At 41.7% G+C, this 26780-nt stretch overlaps 2 long non-coding RNA genes across 4 annotated transcripts in view; one reads left to right on the top strand and one right to left on the bottom strand.

Annotated features, from left to right (window-relative positions):
* The window catches only part of LOC307211005, a 120730-nt gene that overhangs the window by 53163 nt on the left and 40787 nt on the right, over positions 1–26780 (top strand). The window lies entirely within an intron of this gene.
* On the bottom strand, positions 496–11543 carry LOC307211063. The gene is made up of 3 exons (XR_013836269.1): positions 11346–11543; positions 1579–1794; positions 496–572 (listed from the first exon to the last, which is right to left on the bottom strand). It is a non-coding gene; the product is annotated as an uncharacterized lncRNA (long non-coding RNA).

The following is a 26780-nucleotide window of genomic DNA, read 5'->3' as shown; positions in this document are numbered from 1 at the left end:
CAGGCATTTGGTTGGCCAGTGAGAGAACAGGATGCTGGACTAGATGGGTCTTTGGTCTGATCCAGCAGGCTCTTCTTCAGTTCTTATGAGATGCAGTTATCCAACCAAAAATAATGTGTATATTAGGAGAAAGTGTGCTTAGAAACACTTTTATTAGTGAAAATAACATATAAAAATGCATTATATTAGGGAATGCATATATTGGGCAAGACTGCATAACATGTGAGTGTTAGGATAATGCTTACTAAAATGGTGAATTTCTGTGCGTATTAATATTGTTATTATTATTTAAAATCACAAACTAATATGGAAATGTGGCAAACTTGAACCTAAGACTGGGACAATGAGAATCTGAGAGGAAACTGAAATGGACAGATGCATCAATCTTTACTCACAAACACTTTCTTCATTCTCTTTCTAGCACCAAATCCTAAACCTTTACCAAAGAAGGGTATCTCCTTCCTTCCTTCCTTCCTTCCTTCCTTCCTTCCTTCCTTCCTTCCTTCCTTCTAAATCCATTGCTGGTAGGTGTGCTGCTCCAACTTCTCTGTGCTGGTCGGTGTCTTTTTTTCCTGTACCCAGAAGAAACATAACATTTATATTTGTGGAAATAAATATTCTGTGATTTAGGGAAGCTTCAGCTTTGCATTTTATTGTGAACTACAGATTCTTCATTTAATTTGAGGATTTAAGGATTGTGCTAGGTCCACCTATACCAGCTACCTCCAGCAACCATTAGCTAGATATCCTAAGCAGGTTGTAACGGTCCTCTTTGTTGGTTCCCAGCACTGAGTTCTTCGATATGCACTGTCTCTGAACATGGAGGCTTCCTTCAGCTATCAGAACTAGTGGCTACTTTGAGTTTTTCATTCTTTATTTCTTTTGCTTAATATATCTTTAGAAAATCTTATAATGATAGTTATAATATGAATCATGCAATAAAAAGTCTGTATCCCTTGGAGGCAATATCAGTGTTGAGGGAGGCCTTCACAGTTTTCACATTAATAGTTACAATTTTCATCTGATGAGACCATCCTTCTGTAACTGTTTCCTTTCCCAGTGTAAGGGATTCAGGTGGCGCTGTGGTCTAAACCACTGAGCCTCTTGGGTTTGCTGATCAGAAGGTCAGCAGTTCAAATCCCCACAACGGAGTGAGCTCCTGTTGCTCTGTCTCAGCCCTTGCCAACCTAGCAGTTCGAAAGCACACCAGTGCAAGTAGATAAATAGGTACAGCTGTGACGGGAAGGTAAACGCCATTTCTGTGCACTCTGGTTTCCATCACGGTGTTCTGTTGTGCCAGAAGTGGTTTAGTCATGCTGGCCACATGACCCAGAAAGCTGTCTGTGGACAAACGCCAGCTCCCTCAGCCTGAAAGTGAGATGAGCGCCGCAACCCCAGAGTTACCTTTGACTGAACGTCCAGGGGTCCTTTACCTTCTTACTTTTTACCTTTCCCAGTGTGTAACCTGTTAACTCTTTTCATACAACCTTGTAACTTAATGTTTAATAATAATTTTAATAATGTAATTGTTGTCATACAAAACTTAAGATATACACAGTGGTACCTCGTGTAACGTACTTAATCCATTCCGGAGGTCCGTTCGTAACAGGAAACTGCTTGTAACATGAGGTGCACTTTCTCTAATGGCGCCTCCCACTGCTGCCGCACCGCCAGAGTACGACTTCCGCTCGCATCCCACGGCAAAGGTCGCAACAAGAGGCATCTACTTCTGGGTTAGTGGAGTGCGTAACCCACAGCATTCATAAGGGAGATGGTACGTAACACGAGGTACTTCTGTATTTTAGGTGGATAAGGGAGAAAACAAGGAATGTAGCAGAGGCTCAATTGGGTTGTCAAAACAATCCAAAGCATAATCCTAGTCAGTAGAGGACAATTCCTGTATATTCCACAAGCATCACAGCATTTTTGCTGCTATTTCCTGAATGGACAGCTGAGTGGAGAGATTTGTGCCTTTTCTCCCTCAGAGCTTCATCTTGAATGATGCCAAGTATCAAAAGGCAGCCATGTCTTAACCTGCTTCAAAGGATCAATCTTTGTAGCCTTTGTGTATGAAAAATGCCTTCTTACACCCTGAGCAGCTTTCAACGCAAATTGTTTTCTTCTCCATAATAAAGAATCAATCACGTTTTCATTTCTCCTTATTTCTTCTAATTGATATAAAAATGCAACATTACTTCCATAATGGGCTGATCAGTGGTGCATTCTGTGGTGCACGGAGAAACAGAAAACTCTCCGAACTGATTTTTTCCAGAGTGCATTAAAAAATAAATAAAACCTCAAGCAGTATCACAATGAGACATCATTACACACAGTAAAATGTAGGGTGAAAAGTCTTATAGAGGAGTAGCTTGCATGATCACAGTTTTCATAATCTATGTAGCCTGCAAAACGAGACTCATTACAATATATCATTTTCTGCAGAAAATTCAGTGCATCCTGGGTTGTGGGGACTGCAGTGGTGAAGATTGCACCAAATAAGATTGGCAAAAATTCCTGTTTTCCTTCAAACTACTGTTGGGTATAAATTTACAGAATGTTTGGGAAAAGGTTGTTTGTTTTGTTCACTTCAACACATTATATGTTTGGAATAACTATTGTCTGGTGCACAAATGCACTTCCCAGGGAAAAGAAATTTCCCGTCCATAAAAATCTAGCACATCAGAGGCAGAGAAAGAGGCACCTGGCCAATCAATTCCCTGCATGCCACATTTCTAACTGCAGCCCTCGGCATCCCTGTGTTCAGTCTTGAGTGACTTATTCCAGAATTTCTGAAACTTTCTTTTTAAAAAACGCAAACTGCTTGGAAATGGCTGGGAATCTCAGCTGACTACTTTAAAAATTGTTGGGTTTTTTTGTTCTATAGAGCTGAGCATATATAACTTGCATTAAAAAATAAAATAAAATCACTTGGTACCATCATCATTGTTAAAACTATTGATAATGAAAAGCAGTCCCCAGGCTATGCCATTGAGAGGAGACCCTTTATCTGCTGCATTATGAAAATTATGGGCCCTAACCTGGGCCTTATTAGCCTGTCCAATAATCAAATGGCCCTGATCCCCATCGTTAGGGGGAGTAGAAATCAAGATGCAGAGTTGAGTATAGATATTCTTCACTGCTCCTCAACCTTTCTGTGGACCACCAGCATGGAGCTTGTGGACTACCAGCAGTTCATGGACTGGAGTTTGATAAGGCTGAACCTCTGCATAAGTACTGACCTGCCTTTGGTGGTGTCTTATTGGAAGAGACCTCAATTTCTCTGAATGAGTACCGCATCCCTGAGGAATGCAACATCCCATTGGCCATTTGGAAAGCTGTAATTTTAGATGTTCCCCATTAAATGTTACTTATGTGTATGCATAATGCAGAGCTTCAGAATTGATGTCTTGGGCTGCAAGGGTCGTAGGAGGAGGAAGAAAATGAGCTGGGGATAAAGATAATCCTGCGGAAGAATATGCTTGGTGTTTAGAACATTTTGTCTTGTACCGAGCGATTGCAAAGATATACACAGTGCAATCATCCTTCAAGCACCAGAGTGATGTAAGCTGGTTCATGTTGTGCAGTCTGTCGGATGTTGCTAGCATAATTTAAAAGTCTGACATGAAACAGAGTTCAAATTATTCAGAGAGCATTTCTGCAGGGATTCATGGAAATCAAAATGAAATCAATGGAGCCATTTGTAGAATGGTTATGCATGCTGAACATTGGTTTTCTATGAAACTTACAAGAAAAAAAGAACAGCAAATATATTTTTGCAACAATATGGGCTCAGTTTTTATTATACAGTAAATTCCATTTATTAAAGCAAAGGTACGACTTCAGGTTTGAACATTAATGACTTAAGAGTTAGCTTTAATTTTAGTTAATATATTAACCAACCGAGCTATCCAGGTTGTTCTTAACTTTAATATAACATGATCCTCCCTCCTTCATCTACCTTTGCCAGCTATAGAAGGCTTGGGGGAAGGCACGGATGAGCAGGCAAGGTGGTAGATAGAAGGATACACCATTAGGTGTAAGCATTGCAATCTTATTGAGTGCCTGAGACAATGTCAGGATTTAGGTACCATCTGTGGGTGAGGACTTGGCAATCCCAAATAACAATAAGTAAACTTGGGCAAGAGGGTGATTTCAACTGGTGCAATTCTGTGCTAGAGCTTCTCCCAACTCCCAAAGCAGATGTGGGGATGGTGAGCAGTGCATGCGGGTGGAGGAGAGGGAGGAAAATTCCTGTTACACAAGCAGATGTCATGCCGCTTGTACAGTTATTTAGCTGGATGCCACTCTATGCTTTCTTAGACCTGATTCATGGCAATTCCCTCCCAATTAAATGCAGTGCCCAGTGTGGACAGGTAAAGTGCAGATGAGGCTTTACAGACCCTCTTGTCTCCTTTGATTACATGTTTTATATTTCTTTGCTTCCTGTTGATTTTGGCTGGGGGAATAGTCATGAATAGCTTTCTAGAGACCTCTTAAATAGCATCTCTTAATTGATTTAAGAGATATGCTTAATTGAGCATATTCACCCAGTGCTTTTCCAGCTGCACTGGCTCCCGGTGGACTACAGGGTCAGATTTAAGGTGCTGCTTTTGACCTTTAAAGCCCTTCACGGCCTAGGACCCTCGTACCTATGGGACCGCCTCTCCCGGTATGCCCCACGGAGAGCCTCAAGGTCCATAAATAGCAACACCCTAGTGGTCCCACGGACCTAAGGAAGTTAGATTGGCTTCAACCAGAGCCAGGGCCTTTTCAACTCTGGCTCCGGCCTGGTGGAACACTCTGCCTCATGAGACCAGGGCCCTGCAGGATCTGATTTCTTTCCGCAGGGCCTGTAAGACAGAGTTGTTCTGCCTGGCCTTTGGCTTGGAGCCAATTTGATTCCCTCCCTCTATTTCTTTTTTCTTTTCCTTTCTCCTCCTGCGATGAGGCTACATTTTAATATTTTAATGTTTCAATATTTTAATCTTGTATTTTAATTTTGTTTTAAAGTTGTAATCATTCAACTTGTTTTTATTATTGCTTGTTAGCCGCCCTGAGCCCGGCCTTGGCTGGGGAGGGCGGGGTATAAATAAAAATTATTATTATTATTATTATTATTATATAATGTTTCCAAGGAAAGATGGGGAGGTTTAATTTCCCCAGGCCTTTCAGAAGGGTTAAAGGTTTCAATGAGCCATTCTGTTTAAATTATGCATTGCCTTTTTGATATTGCTTGATATTGTTTGATAGTGCATGCAGTTGGGAGTGGAAGGAAGGGTGCCACCCACGCCATCTCGCACAGAGCTTACATCACGAGGAAGCTAGCCTGGCTATTCCAAGAGTTAGAAGGGGGGCCCTGGCATTCAGCCAATCCCCCCAAAACTCATAACACTATGTTGTTTTCTTACATCAGAATCTTGCCCAGGCAAGTTGGTAAAAATGAAACTTGAAGGCATGACACAAGAAAGAAGGAAATGAATTCTAGTGATTTTCCCCAATGATCTTTCCTGTTGTTGGAAGTACAAGTTTTGCACCAGGCAAAAAGGCTACAAAGGCATGCTTGAACTCACAAGCCACATTAAGTCTTGGAATGCTCCAGTACACACATCCATTAAATGAGTGTTTATTTTGTGGAATAAGGAAGTGCTTAGTCAAATACAGAAGCATGTAGGCAGTTTAGTTAGAAGGCTGGTTGCAGTGAAAAAATATTTGCTGAGATGCGTTCCATAAGAAACAACAAGCACACCATGTTCTTTCTGCTGGAAGCTTGTATTTCTGCTCTTTCTGTACTTCTCAGGTTGCCGTCAGGGAGCATTAAAGTACACAAGTGAACAGAGGTATGCTTAAGCCTATTGATTTCAGCGGGCTTAAGTGCGCCTGAACTTGTTCCACAGTGGTGAAGAACCTCAGGTTGGGGGCCAGAATGAAGCTCTCCAGGCCTCATTCTCTGGTCCTCAGATGCTGCCTTGGCATGTACTTCACTGAGTGCTTTTGCCTTGCTGAAACGTGTCCATGATCTGTGGTTATTTATTTATTTAAGGGATTTCTGCCCTGCATTTTGAGGAAAGCCTCCACAAAGTGGCTTGCAGCAAAATTTGAAACAAACCCACATATTTAAATACACAGTTTGTTACAGCTGTAAGAGTAGAAAACTAGCACAATGCCTTTGAGTTGCCTAGATTGAGGGGTGGTGGTGGAAATTCTGACTTTGTGTGTGTGTGTGTGTGTGTGTGTGTGTGTGTGGCTGAAATGTAGCCTTATGCAAATAAAAGGTTCTTACCTGTTGCCCAGGGACGCAGGTGGCGCTGTGGGTTAAAGCCTCAGCGCCTAGGGCTTGCCGATCGAAAGGTCGGCGGTTCGAATCCCTGCCGCGGGGTGCGCTCCCGCTGCTCGGTCCCAGCGCCTGCCAACCTAGCAGTTCGAAAGCACCTCCGGGTGCAAGTAGATAAATAGGGACCGCTTACCAGCGGGAAGGTAAACGGCGTTTCCGTGTGCGGCTCTGGCTCTGGCTCTGGCCAGAGCAGCGATGTCACGCTGGCCACGTGACCCGGAAGTGTCTCCGGACAGCGCTGGCCCCTGGCCTCTTAAGTGAGATGGGCGCACAACCCCAGAGTCTGTCAAGACTGGCCCGTACGGGCAGGGGTACCTTTACCTTTACTTTACCTGTTGCCCAGAGTTAACAGAAGAAGGCAATGGAGGCTTGTTGTAGGGTGGAAGCAAGGGAGCCAACAGTGCACCTACTGGCTGTACGTAGCCAATGGCAGGCGGAACTAATGGGCTCTGTCTCCATGCTCTTCTCTAGTGAATTCTACAAAGGCAACCCTGAGACTAAGAAGGAAGATAACAGCTAATGCTACACCCTGGACTGGTTGCAAGTAAGGAGGCAAGTGGAGTGGGGCTGGCTCAGGGCAGACTGAGCTTGGTGGGGCAGTGCCCCTTTTGCCCTAGTGAACCACCAGCCTTCATTTTAAAGGGAAGGTAACCCTTGTTTTTTTGTAGTGGTGCAAAAGACACATTAGCTTGGAGAGTGCATCTGCGTCCCCATCCTAATGCTGCAGTGACTTTGACTGACTATACAAAGATGAACTGTTTAGCATTCCATAAGCTCTTTTGAACAAACTTTAAAAATGTCTCCTTGAGTAGAATTTAAAACGAACTTTTCTCTCCTGAATCACAGATGCACAAACAAAAGAGAGTGCTTGCGTACAGCGGCATAGCACTACTGGCATTTTAGAATTGTTATCATTCACAGAACAGTTATTAATTCCACCTTCTCTTGTCTGCTAGCGTGGAGTGTTATTCCAAGCCTGTGGTATATGGATCTTTCCATCTATTCATCCATTTATCTCTGTCTCTAGGCGTGATAAGTTATTCAGACCCTGGAATTTTAATTAGAAGGAGCAAAAGGGGGGAAAGAGAAAAGAAAGAGGGGAAAAAAGTAACTTGTCTTACTCTATCAGTAGCGTGACCTTATTGAGATGCATAATCTGTTACTCATGTCAGACATCAGAAAGGGTGGCAAGACTTCACAATACTATTATATACAAGAAAATGGGACAAAGGAGAAAGCGCTGCATTGGGTTTGTGGGTGTGATGAGGAAATCAAATCCTTTGTTCTTGGTTACTTAGATTACAAATAAAACACCATTATTGTTTCCCCAAGAAACTGGGGTGGTAGACAATTTTAAGCTTACTCGGAATGGGCCCACTGAAGTAAATTGATTTAAGTAGCTTCAGTTTCCATGGCCTTGGTTCAGCTAACCCAGCATGCTGGTGGGAGCCTGTGTGGCAGCTCCCACTAGTGCCATGGGGCTGTCCCCCTCACACACTGCTGTGCCTCCCCCTTGTCTGCTCTGAAGGGTCAGGAAAACCTCCAGAACATTGGGGGAGGAGGGGGGGTAATCAGCTTGCGCTGGTGGAACAATCAGAAGGGCATGATGTTAAATTCCTCTGATTGAGTTTACTCTCACGTAGCAAACAATCACTGGTGCTTATACAGTGCTGTTCTTTTCCCCACACAGTTTGGTATTCAATTGCACTGGCAAAAACAGGTTGCTTGGTGTCATTTTGATGTCAGGTGACTATGACAAGTGGGTGTTCTCATCTACCTGTCAAATTTGGCACACAGTGGGTGAAGGAGTGGAGAGAAGAATCTGGCTCACCCCCTGGATCTAGTTCCCCAACCCTGACTTCGCTAGATCTCACCCTTGAGATATTAAAATAGTTTGACATTGGAACACTTTGGATGTGACATTAATGCATCTCATGGCAAGCGGCAGTGCCTTGTTTTATACTTGTAGAGATGAAATAGATGACCCAAGCAGTGACTAGGCTCCAGTTTCCTTGACTGTGTGTCCAGAAATTCTGACAGCTTAGCTGCAAGATTTGTGTTTAATATCCGATATTAAAAGAAAAATGATTGTGTACTTGAGGCTTACATTTTTTAAAAATGTGTTTCATACAAGAGTCGCCTAGTATGAAAGGCATTTTATCTTAAGATGGAAGGGATATGATTTAGGATTAGATGCATTCTTTTCAAACCGTGGGTTTTAGAGATTCAATCCTTTCATAATAATAAAAATTATGGCTGTACCTTGGGGGCTGCTGATGTTCTTTCTCACATGCACAGGTTAAAGTTAAAGAAAAAAAATTGCTAATTCTCATTTAGTTAAGAGATTATGTGGCAGCTTTTCAGATAGCTGTTTGGGTGGTGCTGTGATTTCTGCTTCTGCTAGCAAAGTGCTATGTATGGTTTATATATTAAACTTGTATGTTGCACTGAAGAGAAAAGAACAATGCAAAGTGATGTACAGTAAAACTAAATCCAAATGCATTAAGTCAATGAAACTTTTTTAAAAATAAAAAAGATCGGACTACAAAATAGCAGCAGGCTCAGTGAACCAACAGTCAGAAGACTTTTAAAACAAATTATTCTTGACCTGTAAGTAGAACAAGAAGTACGCTGCTGTGGGAGGAGAGAATGGAAGAAAGACTCATTGTGCAGTGGAAGTCCTTGTGCATGGCCTCTGTTGATGGAGTGCATTAGGTGAATTCCACACTTAGCTTATAGAGTCTTGGTGCTGGTTCTTGGCCTTGTCAGTAACTATTGGGGAACTAATCAGCCATCCCTTGCTCGATCACACTGCTTCAGGTAGCTTATAAATAAAAATATTAGTGTTGGGTGAAAAATGTTCTTTGACTTTTACAGCACCATGCCACCAAAGTGGGGTGACATTCTTTGGTGACATGGAGGGGCATGTGAAACTGCATACATTTTTTGGGGGCGAGGATGTTATCAGTAAAGCCTGGAATGCAGCATCTGCTTTTACACTTAAAAACTGAAATAATTCTGACTGCAATGGCAGGCCAGTGGGGGCCTCCATCTTTTTTCTCCCATAATGCATCTGTCATGCAACTGCATCATGTTGTAGTGTTGTTCAAAGGTAGCATTATGGGAGGACATGGCAGACTGGCTGACCACTGACAGCTGCTGTTTCCATCTGTTTCAGTAGGCCAGAAAAATTTATATTAAGAAATGTGAAATCAAACATGGTGGGCCCACCTTTACTGCTAAGTTCCTCCAGTCCTGAAAATTTGTTTAATTCTCCACCCTTCCTGAAAAAAATGAGATTCCCCCCATCACACTTTCATACACCCCTGAAGCCAGAGGAAAAGTTTTAAATGAAAGGTTTGAAACAGCACTGGAAGTGCATATAATTTGCAACAAATATTGAAAACAATTCTAACAATAAAACTAAGCAAACAGCTGTTAAAACATAAGCATAAAGGAGCATAACAAACAGCATCATCTCCACCGACTAAAAATAAAAATCAGTGGCCACATGAAAAGCCTTGCCCACCAGAATAAAATAATCCCAGGAGCTCAGAGCTTGTTTAAAAGTGGGTGAAGGGGGAGACATGAACTTCTTTTGGATGCCATGTTGTTGACATCTGCTTGTCTTGAGAGATGGAGTGCATCTCTGGGGATGCTGGGGAATCACAGCGCCTACTGTGGCTGCAGAGACTGGTAACTCATAACTGCTGCCTCCCATGTTGTTTTTGCTGTTTGCAGCACTGAAGTGACCTCTCCTGGGCACAAGCCTGGCAGTGGCAGAGCTTCATGTTCCGGCACCGGGGGGCAGAGAGCAGGCGGGGGCGTGGCACGCCGCCTGCAGGGGCATGGCGCCCAGTGCGGGTGGGGGGGCAGCCGTGATGGCCCCCCACCGGGATCACGCTGCCGGGGGCGGTTTGCTCCCCCCGCACTCCTCTTCCTCCACCAGTGAATCCCTGGGCAGTGTGTGTTATGTATTCAGTGGTCTATGTTTGCCTGAGCTTGAATCTGGACTAAGGATTCTGAGCCCCTGTGTTCTGATTCGATAAATGATATCCAATCACAATATTTCAGGATTTGGGCCTCTGCCATTGGCCCTTAAGCTCCAAGTCATGATTCGAAGCTTGGAAGTTTAGACAGCTAATCATGTTGGGAGTGGAGTGGCACAGGCCTTAAAAAATGTATATAAGCAGTTGCTTTGCCCTTGTTGTCCAGTTCTGTAGTTCAGTAAAGTTTCATGCTGTTATCACTGTGTCTTGCCTCATGGGAACTCACCTACGCTTCAGGGTGTATGGAGGTTCTGGGCTGCCTAGATGGCAAAGCCCTTTTCTTGGCCTTGCTGATGGGGTCCAAAGGAAAGCAGAGCAATACATTTGGCACCAGCTTGGCTGCAGGAGTTGCTGGTGACTGACAAGTCTTTCTTTCTTGTCCTCACCAACCAACTGGTAGGGTATCATAAGCTGATAATAAATTCCAAGCAAAATTCACAAGGTTCTCTGTTGCTGGAGGTAGCTGAAGTGTTTGTACACAGGCCCTGATTCCACTTGGTCAGACTTTGTCCTAGAAAACCACACTTGATGCCAACAATCCCTGTGATCTCCCTGGTTGTCCATTAATTCCTAAGTGTTCTCAAAGTCCAATTAGCTGATCAAGCTGTGCCCTGCACTTTGGGGCAGCTTTGCTAATAGTTTTTGAGTGTACACCAGCGATCTAACCACTTTCTGCAGAAAAGCACCTCACACAAGTCACGGCAATGAGGTGGAGAGTTATTAATTGAAAATACATTTCCTCAGGAAAGGTGCTGAGATTTAAAAGAAAAAAAAACAGTTCTTGCAAACTGTGCACAGAGCTTTGTTTGATGCTCTTCAGGATAAGCCAAAAAGGACTCACAGTTTGATGCTTTGTTACATTATTTTCCTCTGTTCGCTTCCTTAATGGGATTTACTGTCTATCCTATCTCAGACAAATGTCACTGTGCCAGCTATTGCTTACCATTCTTATTTTCTTCACTCACGCATACTGTGTGACTTTTATCTTCCGTGTAGTTCATAGCTAGTTTCCCCTTTTGTTTGATGATGGCTTTGGAAATGTTCCCTATACAAGCTGTTCTATTGAGAAGGGTGCCGGTTCCAGTACTTCAGCAGGTGACATGACGGAGCTAAACAGTAAACTGTTCATCTGCCGAAACAAACAGCTTGCACGGAAAACTCCCACCAGGGCCACTGCTTGGCATAGATTGGCCATTGTTAAAACCAAATGACAACATGGTTTCAAAAACTTCATAAAGGCCTTTGTGTAGTCTGTACTGTAATGATGTCCTTGTAGCAGGGAAAGACATACATTTGCAATGATTCCAGTTCAGAATCATTAACACCAGTCTTATTATTGCTGTGTCCTGAAAAGTCTCTTTTGAAGTATGGGTAAGTGGTGGAAGCTATGAAATACACAGCTAGCTACTTATGCAGAAGATAAAAGTCACACTGAGTGAGTGTGGCAAAGAAAAGAATAATGAGGGGCATTCAGTGTCATTTATCTGACATAGGGAAGAAGATAATTTCTTCTAAAATGGTCAGGAACCGCATCCCCCACTCCTAATGTAAATAAACCTATTTTCCATTGGGCATGAACTGGGATAATAGGAACTGGAAGGTTCTGGTTTGCAGAAATCTCTTTGCATGACATCATCTTTGTTAGGCCACTGGAAGCTTTTTGGAGTAAAGTTTGTGTGGTTCTGCAACTCCGTTGTGGGTTATAAGAACCCATCTTCTATGATTGTAAGTTGTTTTAAGCTATTTTTAATATTATGTTTTAATGCTGCAGTTACTCACACTGGGACCTTAGGGCAAAGGGTGGATAATTTAATAATAGTAATAATCATAATTAGTTTTACATATTGTATTTTAAATTGCTGAAGCATGGGTAAGGCATTGAAATAACAATACGTTGTGCACTCCAAGGTAACTGGTGTCTGAAATGAGAGCCAAATAGAAAGCTGCAAATACATGGCATCTATATGACATTCCAGATATTTTTTTGAGTTAGAAGCTATGGTGACTTCTCTTTTCTGGCTGCTGGTTGGCCAGGCATTGTATTTGCATGTCCTCAAGATTCCGCCTCATCTCAATATTTTGGGGAAGCCACAAATTCGGAATTTTAGTGAATGCTATATTTCTATAACTGTATCTGTGGTTTAGCCATACACCAAGTATGGGGGAGGTCTTCAGATTACACCCTTCCTTACATTGAATGGATGTGTGTGTGCGTGTTGTGAGTGCGGTGGTGGTGGTGGAAGAGCTAGGAACGCCCCCCTCAATGATTCCTTTCTATGTGCTTTTGTGTGTGTTCTTTGAATCTGCTGTGTTACTTGGAACTTTACCTGTCTTGAAAATCCATGGAAATGTTTTTGATCATGAGGAGGTAGGTGGCATCCAATAATTTAAGGCCTGCGTAGGGGCCTGAATCTGCTTAATAGTCAACTATTACAATTTGTTGGACCTTAAAGGGTTAACTTTATATAAGGATGTATTAGATGAATATGTCTGGTATCTTGGCTAATTGCCACGTCTCTCATGGCTTTGAAGTTCCAAAACCATAAAAATGGCAGTAGCTCATAGTCTCACATTGATAGTGAGGAGGGCGGCTTGCCAACCCTTTGATGCACCTGGCAGTGGTATGGGATGATGCCATTGGTTCTTCCCCTGGCTGACCATGGAGACATGGCTGTCTTTTGTATTCGCAGGCACAACAGTATAAATACAAGAGACTAGAGCACTGTTATAGGTAGACTAAGATCCCAACACAAAGAGAGATCCAACTTTATGATGGAAACAGAGAGGTTCCAGCTCCAAGGGTAATCATTCGCTGTCATGTCTCATCCTTGACAGCAGATAGAACATATTGTAAGAATGAAACAGTCTGGGAAGGGTTATTCATGAATGCTTTGTAGTTTGCCTTAGTGACTATGTATGTGCATTTTATGTTTAAATACTCATCACGTAGCTAATAAAACTTGTAAGCTTTATACCCAAAAGCTTGCATATTGTCTACAAAAGAACAACAGTGCTAGAATATGTAAAGCATATAGGCACCTCAAAAAGGGGTCACCCACACTTCTCTTTGCCCCGCTTTTTTTTCTGTTTGTCCTGTGATTTCGGGTCTGAGAGTAGAAATTATCTCACTCACATTCCAACATGGACTTTTGACGGCTGTGCTGGCTCCTGATTCTTTTTGTCTGCTTTGAAGAGGGTGAAAGAGCTCCCTGGGCTGTACACAGTAGTTTTGTAGCTTTGGAGAATATAAAATGTGAATACTCCCCCCCCCAAAAAAAAACACCCCAAGAATAATATCCTAGGAAGAAATTCTGCTTGGAATTTCTTGGAATAGTAGAAAACATTTTGAAGAAGTTCAAATGCAGATGCCTATCAGAATGTTGGAGTTTCTTTCTCTCCTCACCCTGCCCCGACAATCTGAGAGGAAGTCTCAGTGTTAATTAAGTTTTGAAATTCTCAGATCAATAGGTTGGCTATTAAATAGGGCGCTGTTGTCATACAGGGAAAGCATAAGGCTGGCAAGCTCTTTACATTCAACAGTGAAGTGCCATTGTTTTTGCACTTGTAATGGCCTCATTTGCATCCCAGCTAAAAAGGATTTGAGTTTCATGTTAACCTTTGTAAGAGTTGATGCAGTTGGATGCGTTTTCTAATGTCTCTCCTCCTGCCTCTTCCTGCCGGCACTGAATAAAACTATTGATTAGCATTCTGACTAGGGATGAGGGAGCTTGTTGTGCCTAATTTTGAACCCTGCTTGAAGACTGCAGAGGCAGTTGCATACTGACTTGGTTGCTATTGGATTCTTGCTCAAGCAGTGTGGCAAAAGAAAACGGCTGACACTTCCATTTTTTTAAAAAAACAACAGCTCCAACTTATATTTTTTCCTGGAGTAAATACACAACCATACCCACACATGCACAAACAAAACCACATCTCACACACAGCAGAAAAAGATCACAGAAAAAAGTGAGTACTCTGCTTTAAGGCATCACCCCTCCATTTTTATTGTGAATACTGCACATTGTCTATATAGCTGTCTAATACCTGAGTGCTGAACTTGTGGCCCTTCAGATTCCAGCTGAAGTCCAGTAACATCTGGAGGGCTCTAAGTTCCCCACTCCTCATCTAATATATATAGACAAGGTCAACTTATTCTCCACCCATTATTGTTCCAAGAAGAATTTTAATGATGTGACACGCATGAAGGATACTAGATGCAAATATTCTCTTCCTCATCCTATTTCTCTTTCTTTCGATTGTGCACTTGTTTCATTCTTCTCATTGGACTTGTACTTTCTGTCCCATTAAGTTTTCCGCTCCACTGAGCTTTGTATTATGTGTAGTGTGAGACAGTCCTTGTCCCTAGCAGATTGTGAATGGACCAGAGAGGGTATACCAAATGGATATAATGGGCCACAGAAACAGCGGAAGTGAATTGGAAGCTGACCTTCAGATCTTCATTGGAGGACCATCTCCAGGTTCTCATGCATAACGATTACTGGTGAGGGGGCCTTCTTGGTGGTGCTCTCTCCAGAGGGGCTTGCCCAGCACCCATGTTGTGGTACTTTTGATGCTAAGTGAAGACAATTATTTAAAAAAACACACCTCCCAGGCCTTTATAGTTATAATGAATGATAATTAATTATAACATATTTGTTGGGTGTTTTTGAATTTGTCCACCAAGTTGATTTCTTCTTGCTGGCTTTATGCTGGTTTAAAATGCATTTTATGCTGCTGCAATTATGTTGCTTTTCAGATTATTTCTTCTCTGCTGATTTGTATTGGTGATTTTATTGTTTTACATTTCAGATTGTATTTTGACTGGTGCTTGTACAGCACCCAGACAACTTAGTTATCTGGCCAGTATATTAAAAAATACAACAAACAAAAAATCAGAACCTAAGCCCCTAACACCCTGTTTGCTCAGTTGTTCTGAAATTGGTCTTAATTTTTTTTTATTCTTCTGTGAAAGAGGATCAGTTTTCTGCTGCATTCTCAGGGCACTTGAGAATTTCGAGATTTATTTATTTTTAAATGTTGATGGGTATGGAGTTTTGAGCTTAAACTGTTGTTGTGAGGTGGCCAAAGGTGGTGTGTTTTTATTTCTTGTAAACATTCTCCAGTCCTGTGAAGCCCCCTTGGCTGCCTCTAGTTCCTGATCTGAAAAAGCCTTGTGGGGTGTGTTAGCTCAACATGTCTTCCTCTGAGCTTTGATTGAAGTGTGAGTATCTGGAAAGGCCGTACAGTGCAGATTTGATGATTTGTAAAAGGAAAGAAAGAACACCTGCAAATAGCCTCTTGGCCAACACAGAGAAGGGTAGCACAACACGGTGTTTGTGGGTATTGTTTTTGCTCGTTATTATGCTATAGATTTTTGTGGTTTTTATATTGTGAACCTCCCTTGTGATCTTTGGATAAAAGGTGGTATAGAAATATAAAATAAACAAACAAAGGAAACCTGGATCTATATCTATATCTGGTCCTCATGAAAATTCATCAGTATTTATTGTGAATTTCTCTCTATATACACATTTTTGTATGCAGTTGCCCCTTATATACACATCTTAGCAAAGCAATTTCCCCCAATATAATATGTTATTTTCACTAATATATGCATGGTTTTGTAACTCTGCAATATGTGTGAACTTGTTAAAATTTATTTTGGATGGTTCTGAATGTTCCTTAGTTTATCAGAAATCTTTATTAAGGTTCTCTGAAGGACCTCTCACAGCACATGGGTAAATTACAGAAAACGTCAAGCAGCAGTACGTATATAAGGATTTCACACAGGTCTTTTTTTCAGCTGAAACTTACCAGAACTCAGTTCCTGCCCCTCTCAGGTGGGCACCATTGCCATTCTAAGAGAACGAGGAAGGTCTTCGTGGTGAGGTCCGGCACCTCTTTTTCTAGAAAAATGATTTTACATAAATGATGTAATTTATGCAAGTGTCATAACATTAATAAAACAGAGCACTGTCCTCCCAAGTTCTGTCTTTAGGGCTGTGTCACCACAAAACCCCTAATGAAGCTTGATTTTTTTAAAATGCTGTGACTGGAGGGGAAATGACCTCTTCACCTCATCTCAGCAGCCCTTCCCTCAGATGGATTGGCACTCAGGAACTAAAACTTCCAGCCCTTTATAACATAAAAGCATCAACAAACACAGAATGCATAGTGCCGGGGAAATTCATAACTCATTATAAAACTTTAAGAAAACCTTATTACTGTGTGTTTGTGATCCAAACTGTTCCCAGTAATGAGCTAGCTGCCCATATTGGTGGTCACTGCCTGTTTCAACTCTCCCACTGAGGATCTGCAGCCTTTTGAAAGTGATATATAGCAATGGGTTATACCTGCGTTTGGTGGAGAACAGCACTGCAAAATTCAGAGATGTGCAAATTTCAAAGGATGGCTGTGTTTTGGATCATGTATTGTTTTGGAAGTTTCACCTAAATTTGTGAACTGAATCAAATCTCTCCCCATTCTCTACCTGCATCCATGAGAATGTCAACATTTAATTTTTTAAATTTTTAAAATTGATTTTATGCAAAACAGTGCAATCAAATGAGCACCAATAAACCAGTCTCTCCCCTGCCCCCCAGGAGAATTTCACCATCATTTTCTTTCCACTTTCCCAATTTTGAATGCAATTTCTTTTCTCATTAACTGATGGCAAATGGTCAGGAAAAAGTGGGATAAATTTCCAGCACAGCACTAATTTGCATTGCAACAAGGTATCAGAATATGGACCATTTGTCTGGAAATGACCTTTTCTTTAATGCCTTAAGCAAGATAAAGACTTAGTGAGCTCTGAGGAAAAACACAGGCCTGGATAAGTGATCTTGTTGCACTGTGGGTAGCAACTGTAGTATGGTGCCTGACTGTGATGACACAATAGTGCTTCCTGCCCAACACGGGCATATTTCCATAGGGATTTACAGCAGGTATGGGTCATGATACGAATTGTGCAGGTTAGAAGTGCTTGGGAAATGGCCTTGTCACATAGAGTTAGCGATATTAGGAAGGTAACCTGCTGTTCTGAGTTTGTGCTTGTAAGAATCTAATCAGCTCAAAGTGACTGGGCCAAGGTATCTTGAAAGTCCATACTGCTATTACCCGATGTTGGAACCTAAATTCCAATTGGGATTTGATATAAGAGGAGAGTGATAGGAGTTGATTTGTCTCACAGTGTGTGTAGCATGGGTTTTTTGTTTTGTTTTTTTAAGTAGAGCCAAATGTGAAGAATAGTGGGGTCAGGTGATGCTCAGAGACAAAATGCAGAACGGTATCAGGAAAGATTTTCTTGGGAAAAGCTATTAGTTTCTGGAGTAGCCTGAGAAGAAGCACTTATAAGATAAAGCACAGAATAACACTGGGGGAAAATATAATCCGGTTGCAGCTTTTAAGGTTTCTGTCGTCTTGGTAACTGAATTGCTTATGATCTTTTATCCATCTTATCCTCTAGCTTTGTGTGACAGGGTTATGCTTGTTCCCTCTTTTATTTAATTGATGAGGAAGCTGAAGAGCGAGACCTTGGCCACGTAGGAAGTCAAGCACAAAACAGGAAACAAAAGCAAATTCTGGAGTTTAATGATCAGCGCAGCCATCACACTCGCAGGAGGCTATCAACAGCAGAACATCAGACCTAGAGACATTGTCCAGCTTCTACTTCTCTGAATTGCAAATTAATTAACTTGGGGTAAAAAAAACCCTTTACCAAACATTATTAATTGGATTGTTTATAAACCTCTCTCTCTCCTGCTGCCGCTGACTCTATGTGCATATATTTAACGGTCTACATATGTACAATGGTAAATGCATAGAGCTCTACCCGTGGTATTGAGAATATTTAAAGTACAGGAGCTGTTTTTCATCTCCAATATTATGTTTTTGCCCTATTCAATAGCACCCCCATTTAGTAGTAGCAGAGTTACTTCTTCAGACAATTTGTGGGGTGGATTTTTATGGACACATTAACACTGTGCATTTCAAGCACTATGATACTACTTTAAACAGTCATGGCTTCACCCAAAGAATTCTGGGAGTTGTAGTTTGTTAGGGGTGTTTGGAGTTTTGAGGAGACCCCCTTTCCCCCTCCAAGAGTGGTTTAACAATCAATTCACCTTCACAGCGAACTCTGGGAACTGTTGCTCTGTAAGGGGAATAAGAGTCAACTAATAACTCTCAGGGGACGCAGGTGGCGCTGTGGGTTAAAGCCTCAGCGCCTAGGGCTTGCCGATCGAAAGGTCGGCGGTTCGAATCCCTGCGGCGGGGTGCGCTCCCGCTGCTCGGTCCCAGCGCCTGCCAACCTAGCAGTTCGAAAGCACCTCTGGGTGCAAGTAGATAAATAGGGACCGCTTACCAGCGGGAAGGTAAACGGCGTTTCCGTGTGCGGCTCTGGCTCGCCAGAGCAGCGATGTCACGCTGGCCACGTGACCCGGAAGTGTCTCCGGACAGCGCTGCCCCCTGGCCTCTTAAGTGAGATGGGCGCACAACCCCAGAGTCTGTCAAGACTGGCCCGTATGGGCAGGGGTACCTTTACCTTTACCTTTAATAACTCTCAGATCCCTTAACAAACTACACTTCCCATGATGCTTTGGGGGAAGCCATAGCTATTTAAAGTGATCTTATAGTGCTTTAAATATATGGTGTTACTGTAGCCTGTGGTGTTACTCACCTGTATTGCAGAGTACCAATTCTAGTTTTAGGCTACCTCTGAATGCCATCATGTATTCTTTTATAATTTGTTTCTAGGCTTGTTAAGCATATCAGTCTTTCTCCCTTTCCACAGTGTGAGGTATGTTGGCTGCTAGACATACCAATTAAACAAAAAGGTAAGGGATTTGTATAATGACTACCAATATCACAAAAGCATTGATGTGTCTCCCTTAATTGGTGACAGCACTTCCTTTTTTTTTAAAAAAAATAATTTTTATCAACTGGCCAATCTCATCAAATTAAATCACATCATATAAATTCCAAATTACAGCACTTCCTAAGGGGAAGAGGAACTTGAGAGTTCTCTTGGCTTAAGTGAAAGGTAGGGTAAACTAAGGGATACTCGGTGTAGTTTTTTGAGAGCTTGCAATTTTGGAAATTTATTTGTTAGTACCACTAGCTTGGAAGCTTTCTTCAGCACTGCTGGAAATGCTTTGCAAACTGCTTAGAGGTCTTCTGTTGAGAAAGTGGTATATAAAATTTGTTAAATAAGACAAATTAAATAAACAGTGCCATCCTGTGCAAACCTGCTTGGAAGTAAGCCTCACAGAACTTAATGGGACTCCCCTCCCTGGAAAATGAGCATAGCATTGCAGCCTCAAACTTACCTAGGAGTAAATCCTACTGAACACAGTGATGCTTACTTCTGGGTAGACATGCACAAGACTGCACAGTTAATATGTTTAACAAATCATGCTGATTGTGGTTTTGTTTTTAAGTCAATGCAATGTTTTATTATTATTATTATTATTATTATTATTTGGATGTTGGAGATTGAAATATTCTTTCATAAGTATGATTTTCTAGGCTGCTTTTACAGAACTCATGGTGACATATCAAAATATTATTAAATAGTTTCAAAAGAGAAATATAATTTACCTTGACCATACACAGTACACTATCAATTCTCAAGTGTCCTTGATGTCTGACTGATCCAGATATTGCTTCTGTCGTGAATGATTTTTGCTTTTTTTGCTACTTGTATTTTTCACGTTGGCATTTTATTATGGTTTGGTCTCCTGTATGTGAACCATTGCTGTTATTTAATGATTTATTTAGGGTTTTTTAAACAAAGGAATGCAGAGAAAATGTTTTGAACACCCACACAAAGTTTTAAAAGTTAAGCTGTGAACACTGTATAATGCACCAATGTGATATTCACGGTTGTATTGTGATGAGCCTTGAATGGCAGGAATTTTTAAAATAGCATTATAGAACCACCAGATATGTCTGACTGAGTACTTTTGTCATATGGACTAGAAGACCCACAGAAAGTATGGTAGTGAATTCTAGCTCTTCTCTAGTATTGGGAAACTCTGGTTTTGGAGAAGGGCCATTGCTCAGTGGTGGAGTATCTGCTTCCAGGTGATGTAGAAGGGAACTCCAGGTTGGGTTGGGTGAGAACCTTGTCTGAATTCCTGGAGAGGCCCTAACAGTACTGAACTAGATGAACCAATGGTCTTCCTCAGTTGGCATCTTCTCATGTTCCTTTGTTTTAGGGATAAAGGGAATTTAGTACAACGCTCTAGTGGTCCTGTTTCACAGCATCCCCCACCACCAAAGAATCACTGAAACAGTTGCATTTATGAGCAGCAGAATTTTTCATTAAGTGTGCTAACTAACATAGAGTGCTGCTTTCAAACTGAGCTCATGGCAATGTGGATTATAAAAGCCTGCATAAACAAGCATAATAGTTTCCAAATATAGTGTGAAGTTTCCTATTTGTTTCCAGAACATCCTTTTTTTTGTTTTTGTTTTAAGTGTTTGGGAGTTTGGTTGATTCTTGCTCAGCAATGACAATCTTCTAATTTGCATCTGTACCCAAGGTATACATAAAATGTATTTTGAATACAGAGCGCTCAAATAAATATTCTGTGAACTTTTCAGATGTTCCCAACTGTATCCACAAAATTATAACATCCTGTACAGCAGATATATAATAAATATGTGGAAGGACTTATTGCCATAGGTCTAACTAGATATAGTATAGGCCAAGAATGCCTGTGAAATGGGATTGAATCACTCAAGAGGCAGCTTATCTACCTGCAGAAGGTTTGCGTCAAGGTCAGTTGCAAGCAAGGCTGGAATGTGAATGTGCCTCGGAGTCACTATCAGTGTAATGGCCTTTAACTGGCATACCTGAAATGAGTTTGTGGCCCCAATCTAGTTCTTAATGAATAACCTACAAGGTGGCATCTTTCCTTGCAATTCCAGATGAGAAATGAGTCTGTGTGCAGCTCTGACGAATGGTAGAGATGTTTTCGTGCCAAAGAGGGGCTGGCAGCATGAGCCTGACTTAAATATATCACAAATGTATCGGGTAAACAACAGTGCTTGGAATTCAAGCAGGTCTGGCACAGCCACATAATCGTTCTAACTTCTGTGTATGATTCAGCTTTAAAGGTTTACTAGAAAGATGGAACGTACTACTGTACTACTACAGACCGAACGTATCAGTTACTAAGATATTTCGCTGGTTTATTTATTCAGAATAGTCTCTACATTTTGCATTTATTCATTTGGAACCCGTCTTTTTCCCATTGAACAGACAGCACTGTAGGGGTTCCTGGGCAGTTGCTTGTTGAGGTTTCTGGTTCAGACCAAATCCCAGACCCAAACCTGCTTAGTCTCAGCAAGGGCGCTGCAGCAAGTACTTTTGGGTCATGCCCTTGTGGCAATAACATCCTTACAGTTCCTTTCTTTGACTAGGGCTGGATCTACACTGACCTGTTTAACGTTATTAAACGTTATTAAAAAGGTCATACTTGCAAATTAAAACGTTTTTCTTACCTTGCTGTGGGTTTTCTTCTGTCAAAGCGCTGCTGGTTGCTCTGCAGCACCCTCTAGTGTCACATTCTAATAACACATTATGAACACTAGAGGCAGAACATAATGTGTTCCTCTATATGTTACGAAAACCATTATTTATGTTGTAAACCACGAGTGTAAATCTACCCTAGGTTTCCCAAGGAATAGGGAGCAATGACTGTTCCCCAGGGTTTGGGATCCATCCTGGGAGTGGGCTGAAATGTGATTTGAGACTTGGTGAGCTGAATTTATAATCGGCACATGATGAAATGCTCCCTGCTTAGTTCATGGGCAGTGTGTAGTAGCTCTTGAAAGCCTTTGTGATGGAACTGCAAAATGGCCACTACTGTAAAACATGAGTTTAGGATTGTGGCAAAATAATCATAACTGGTTCAGTGAATGGAGACATCTATCCCTTGCAATTGCCACATGGTGATTATGAAGTGCAACTGGCCCTCACACACCCATACTAGTAATTCAGTATGTGCTTTCCCCTCATTTCACATAAACCTTCCTCTGCTACCTGTTCCTAAAGTGCCTATTGACGATGTGGAAACTCCATGGAATAGTGACAATAAACAATACCCTGCTCTGTCATTCTTCTCTGTGTTCCACTGATAGGAATGACTAATTTCAGGGAGATGTGTGACGCAGCCTTTTTCATGGTGGCACCCTGTTTGTGGAATACTCTCTCTTGACAAAGTTGTCAAGGCCCCAATGCTGCTGTCTTTCCAGTTACAACTATTTGTTTCCTCAAGCAATCTAAGGGTTCTTACTGTTAAAGCCTTATTTGCTCTTTTTATCTGCCCCTTTTTGATGGGTCTCCTTATTGTTTTACTGATGTTCATGTATAAACTTACTGAGTAATTTTTTTCATGTTGACTCCCACCCTGATACCAGTATTGATGAAGGATGGGCTATAGACATTTAAATAATGAGAAAAATATTATTAATAATAAACAAGAATGTGTTAGTCAAGCCATCCAAGTATATTAATTATAACATGTGGTAAACAAAGTGCCTTTACCATCCAGATCCCTAAACTGATGTAGGTTAGGTACCCCTGTTAATCTCCACAGGGTGAGATGGATTGAACCTAGCATATTTTACTTTTTATTTATATGTTTCACTTTCCTTCTGGTTCTAGGTGATCTGTTTCTTTCACTCTGAAAAAGAGACAACCTAAACTAAAATGGCAGAAAAGAGACAACAAAACTTGGAAGTCAGTAAAGTGTGTCACAACACAACCCTCTAAAGAGACAATAAAGTTTCTGATCTCGAAATAAAACAATGTAATTAAGTAAGGAGGGGGTATTATGGTGGCAAATAACGGCAACAGCAATTTGAAAAGTCCTTGATGGCAGAGCCAATAAATTAAAAAAAGAAAACCATTATAACTGTGGAGCCGCCTAGGGGGGAAACAAAACTGAAGCTGAGCAAGGTAATAGATTGGATCTATGCAGTAAACAGAGGTAATGGGTTCAAAATAGTAACTGCACATACAAAAGCAAAGGCTTCATCTCTGCCAGAAGAAATATGCGCTCTTCAGGCTGTTATTATTTTAGTGGAGAAGACACTTTTATTGTGATCAGTTTGCTTTCTTTTCCTGAGTTCAGCAAGTATAGTTTGTAGATTCTAATTTATGAGGAAGATATGGGCAATCGAACAGGAATCATGGATAAAATGGAAACATTCTTCTTTCCAGATCTCCAGTTTAGAGGTGTGGTTTCCTTTTTACTCTAAAGTGTGGTTGGGGTAGAAATTAGATTCAGTTCACATTTACAGGTGAGCCTGCCTTAGCCGCACTTTCTCTGTAACAATACGAGAAGTGAAGCACACAAGCTAGCCTTTGAAATTCGCAGGTGTCTGAATTTTGTAACACATTTCTGCAACCAAACACTGTAGAATTATAAATATATATAATATGCATATATTAGGGGGAAGAGAGCATAAAATAACATACAAACATAAAATGAGAAATTGCTTGCAAAAGCATGTACATTAGTCAAAATTGGGCAATTATTCTAGGAACAATTCACAGTGAAATACAGTGAATTTTTCATGTAGTGTGTTTTTAAATAATAATAATAATAATAATAATAATAATAATAGCAGATTGCTGAGGTAATGTGGAAAACCAAATTCAGGATTGGAAAATGAGAGACCCAGAACTGACAGGTCCATCTATTCCTACTCTAAAGCCTCTGCTGGTTTGGGTGTGCTGCTGTGGGGCATCTTCTCCCCTCTAGGTGCAATCACCTAGCATCAATGTTCATGCAAATCCCTCCCAAGCCACATGGTAAACAGGGAAAAGGGGAATTGTAGCCCTTGTAGAATAATGTTATGCAAAACATGAAATGGTAATCTTTTTTGTTTTTATACTTCTTTTCTCAAGCTGAAGAACCAAGTTTGCAGCATAGAAATTTCTTTGATCTGGGTATCTGACCAGATTCACAGCCCTGGTTCTTTTGTATCTCTTATTGCGTGGACAGGCGGAGTCCCCAGATCCCGCGCGGTCCCCCCCCCGTCATGTGGAATAACAACTCAAGACAACGTGCTATGGGATTAAATTGGCCACAACTTTATTAAATTTCAAATGTGGGTAGACCTTGGCTCAGGCATTGGGTGTTCTCCCTCCCCAGTCGGGGACCTAGGAAGCATCAGGGTTATCCAGTGTGTGTGGGGGGGATGGGCCAGCTCTGGAGAACATATGTTCAAGCAGAGATAGCCGCCCTTGTTACGCCGCCGCCGCAGGGGAGAGCAATGACGACCTTTTGGCGTATGGTCAGAGCCTCCCTTCAGAAACCCCATTAACGGGGAACCCTGGTATCGCCACCGCAAAGAGGAAGATGGACTAAAGGATTCCGCCCAAGGCCTGATACCGCCACCCGAGACCGCAAAGATTGTGGTCTCGCCGCCAAGACTACCTACATCTGAAAAGCCCCTTTGCCATCCTCCAACCAGTCAATCAGGCCATGCCTGATGTCGCTCAGCCAACGCTCGTTACCAAGGTCCGATAGGTGCACGCCATCGGGCCGAAATAGCTCCTGCATGTAAACTTTAATGTTGGGGTATTTCACGACCCGACCTCCCATGCGAGTGGTTGCAGAGCGCACTGCCCTATTGATTTTTTCCACAGTGTAATTAAGTCTAGTGGGTTTGATGTTGCCACACCAGTGCAAGCGTGGCAAAAGTTCGGACCAGAAAATCATGATACTGTTGATTTATAGCAGTGTCCCGTGCACAGCGGAATGATGAGGAATATGTGTACATACTCTAAATTGCTTTATTTACATTTCAAAGCTGGTAGATTACAGAAAACCATCTTGTCTCTGCCGGAGCAGAGAACTGCATCCTCTCTCCTCTGAAGCACAGAGAGAATCACACTGAACTGCAAAGAACAGTGAAAAACAGGAAACCAGTGTACGTCACATCCAGTCTCCTTTTCCCGTGGGAAACACAACAGTAATGCTGTCTGTGGAATGTAAACATTGTCTTGTGACAAGTCTTTCGCTGCACAGTGAAGAGAGCAGAAACCAACATCCTCCCCCTTTCTGTGAACACCACTGGGCAGCGTGTTCGTACAATATCAGTACAAACCCAACTTCTGCACATAGGTACAGTGTTGATCCCTTGATACAATCTTGGACAATACATCAGCAGGAATTTCATTACCTGGCATATAGGACACCGTTACAAGTCCCTTTTGAATACGTTCCCTAGCATGTTGCAACTTCAATTGCAAGTGCTTCGTGCTTTGCTTACAACCTTCATAATTCAGCAAAGCCAAACATGCTTTGTTGTCCTGGTAAACCTGGATTGGACATTTGACAGGAATTTTCATGTCTTTGCACAATTGTAACAACCATTCACAATCCTTAAGTGAATAAGACAGTGCATTCAGTTCAGCTTCACAAGTACTTAAGCTAACTGTTGTTTGCTTCTTGCATGACCAATCAAATAGACCCTGATTGTACATGTAGCAAACTCCAGACGTGCTTTTCCTGTCTGTAGTGTCACTTCCAAAACTTGCATCTGCAAATATCTCAAGACCACCAGACTTCTGATTGTTAAATCTCAGTCTGTAATGCATAGTGCCTTTCAAATACCGCGCTATGCGTTTCAGAGCTTTCCAATCCTTAACAGTAGGATTGTTGACTTGTCTGCTTAGCAAATTACAGCTAACAGCAATGTCTGGTCTTGAACATCTGGCAATGAAGTTTAGCTTGCCTAGCACACTTCTGTACAGTGTAGTGTCAGAAAATGCTTCTTCAGTGTCATCTACCTGATAACCTGTTATCATCGGTGTGTCTACAGGGTTAGCATCCATCAGGTTTAGTTTGCTCAACACATCAGCAATTTTCCGTGACTGGTGTACTAGAATGTTACCATCTTGATCTCTCTCTATTTCCAGAGATAGGTAGTTGTTTACCTCACCAAGATCTTTCATGTCAAAGTGTTCTTTCAGTTGAGCTAGGGCGTTATTGTACATTGTGACATCATCCCAAAAGAATAATAAATCATCAACATAAAACAAACAATACAGTTTCTTTTGCCCCTCCTCTTTGACAAATACACAAGGATCAGCTTTCCCTTGCTTAAAACCTAGAGAAAACAATACTTCAGTGAGTTTTGTGTGCCAACACCGTGCACTTTGTTTGAGACCATAAAGGGACTTCTTCAGAGCACAAACAAATCCCTGTTTTACCTGTACGCCATCAGGTGGAAGCATATAAAGTGATTCATTTAGAGATCCGTACAGAAAAGCTGTATTCACATCATGGTGACTAATATGTAGATTCTCCTCTGCAGCTAGCTTGAGCATAAGCCTGATGCTCTCATACCTCACTGTGGGTGAGTAGGTCTCGTGATAG

The sequence above is a fragment of the Podarcis cretensis genome (genome assembly GCF_951804945.1).
Source record: "Podarcis cretensis genome assembly, chromosome: 1".
NCBI classification, from domain to species: domain Eukaryota; kingdom Metazoa; phylum Chordata; class Lepidosauria; order Squamata; family Lacertidae; genus Podarcis; species Podarcis cretensis.
This window is presented reverse-complemented; position numbering and strand designations above follow the sequence as displayed.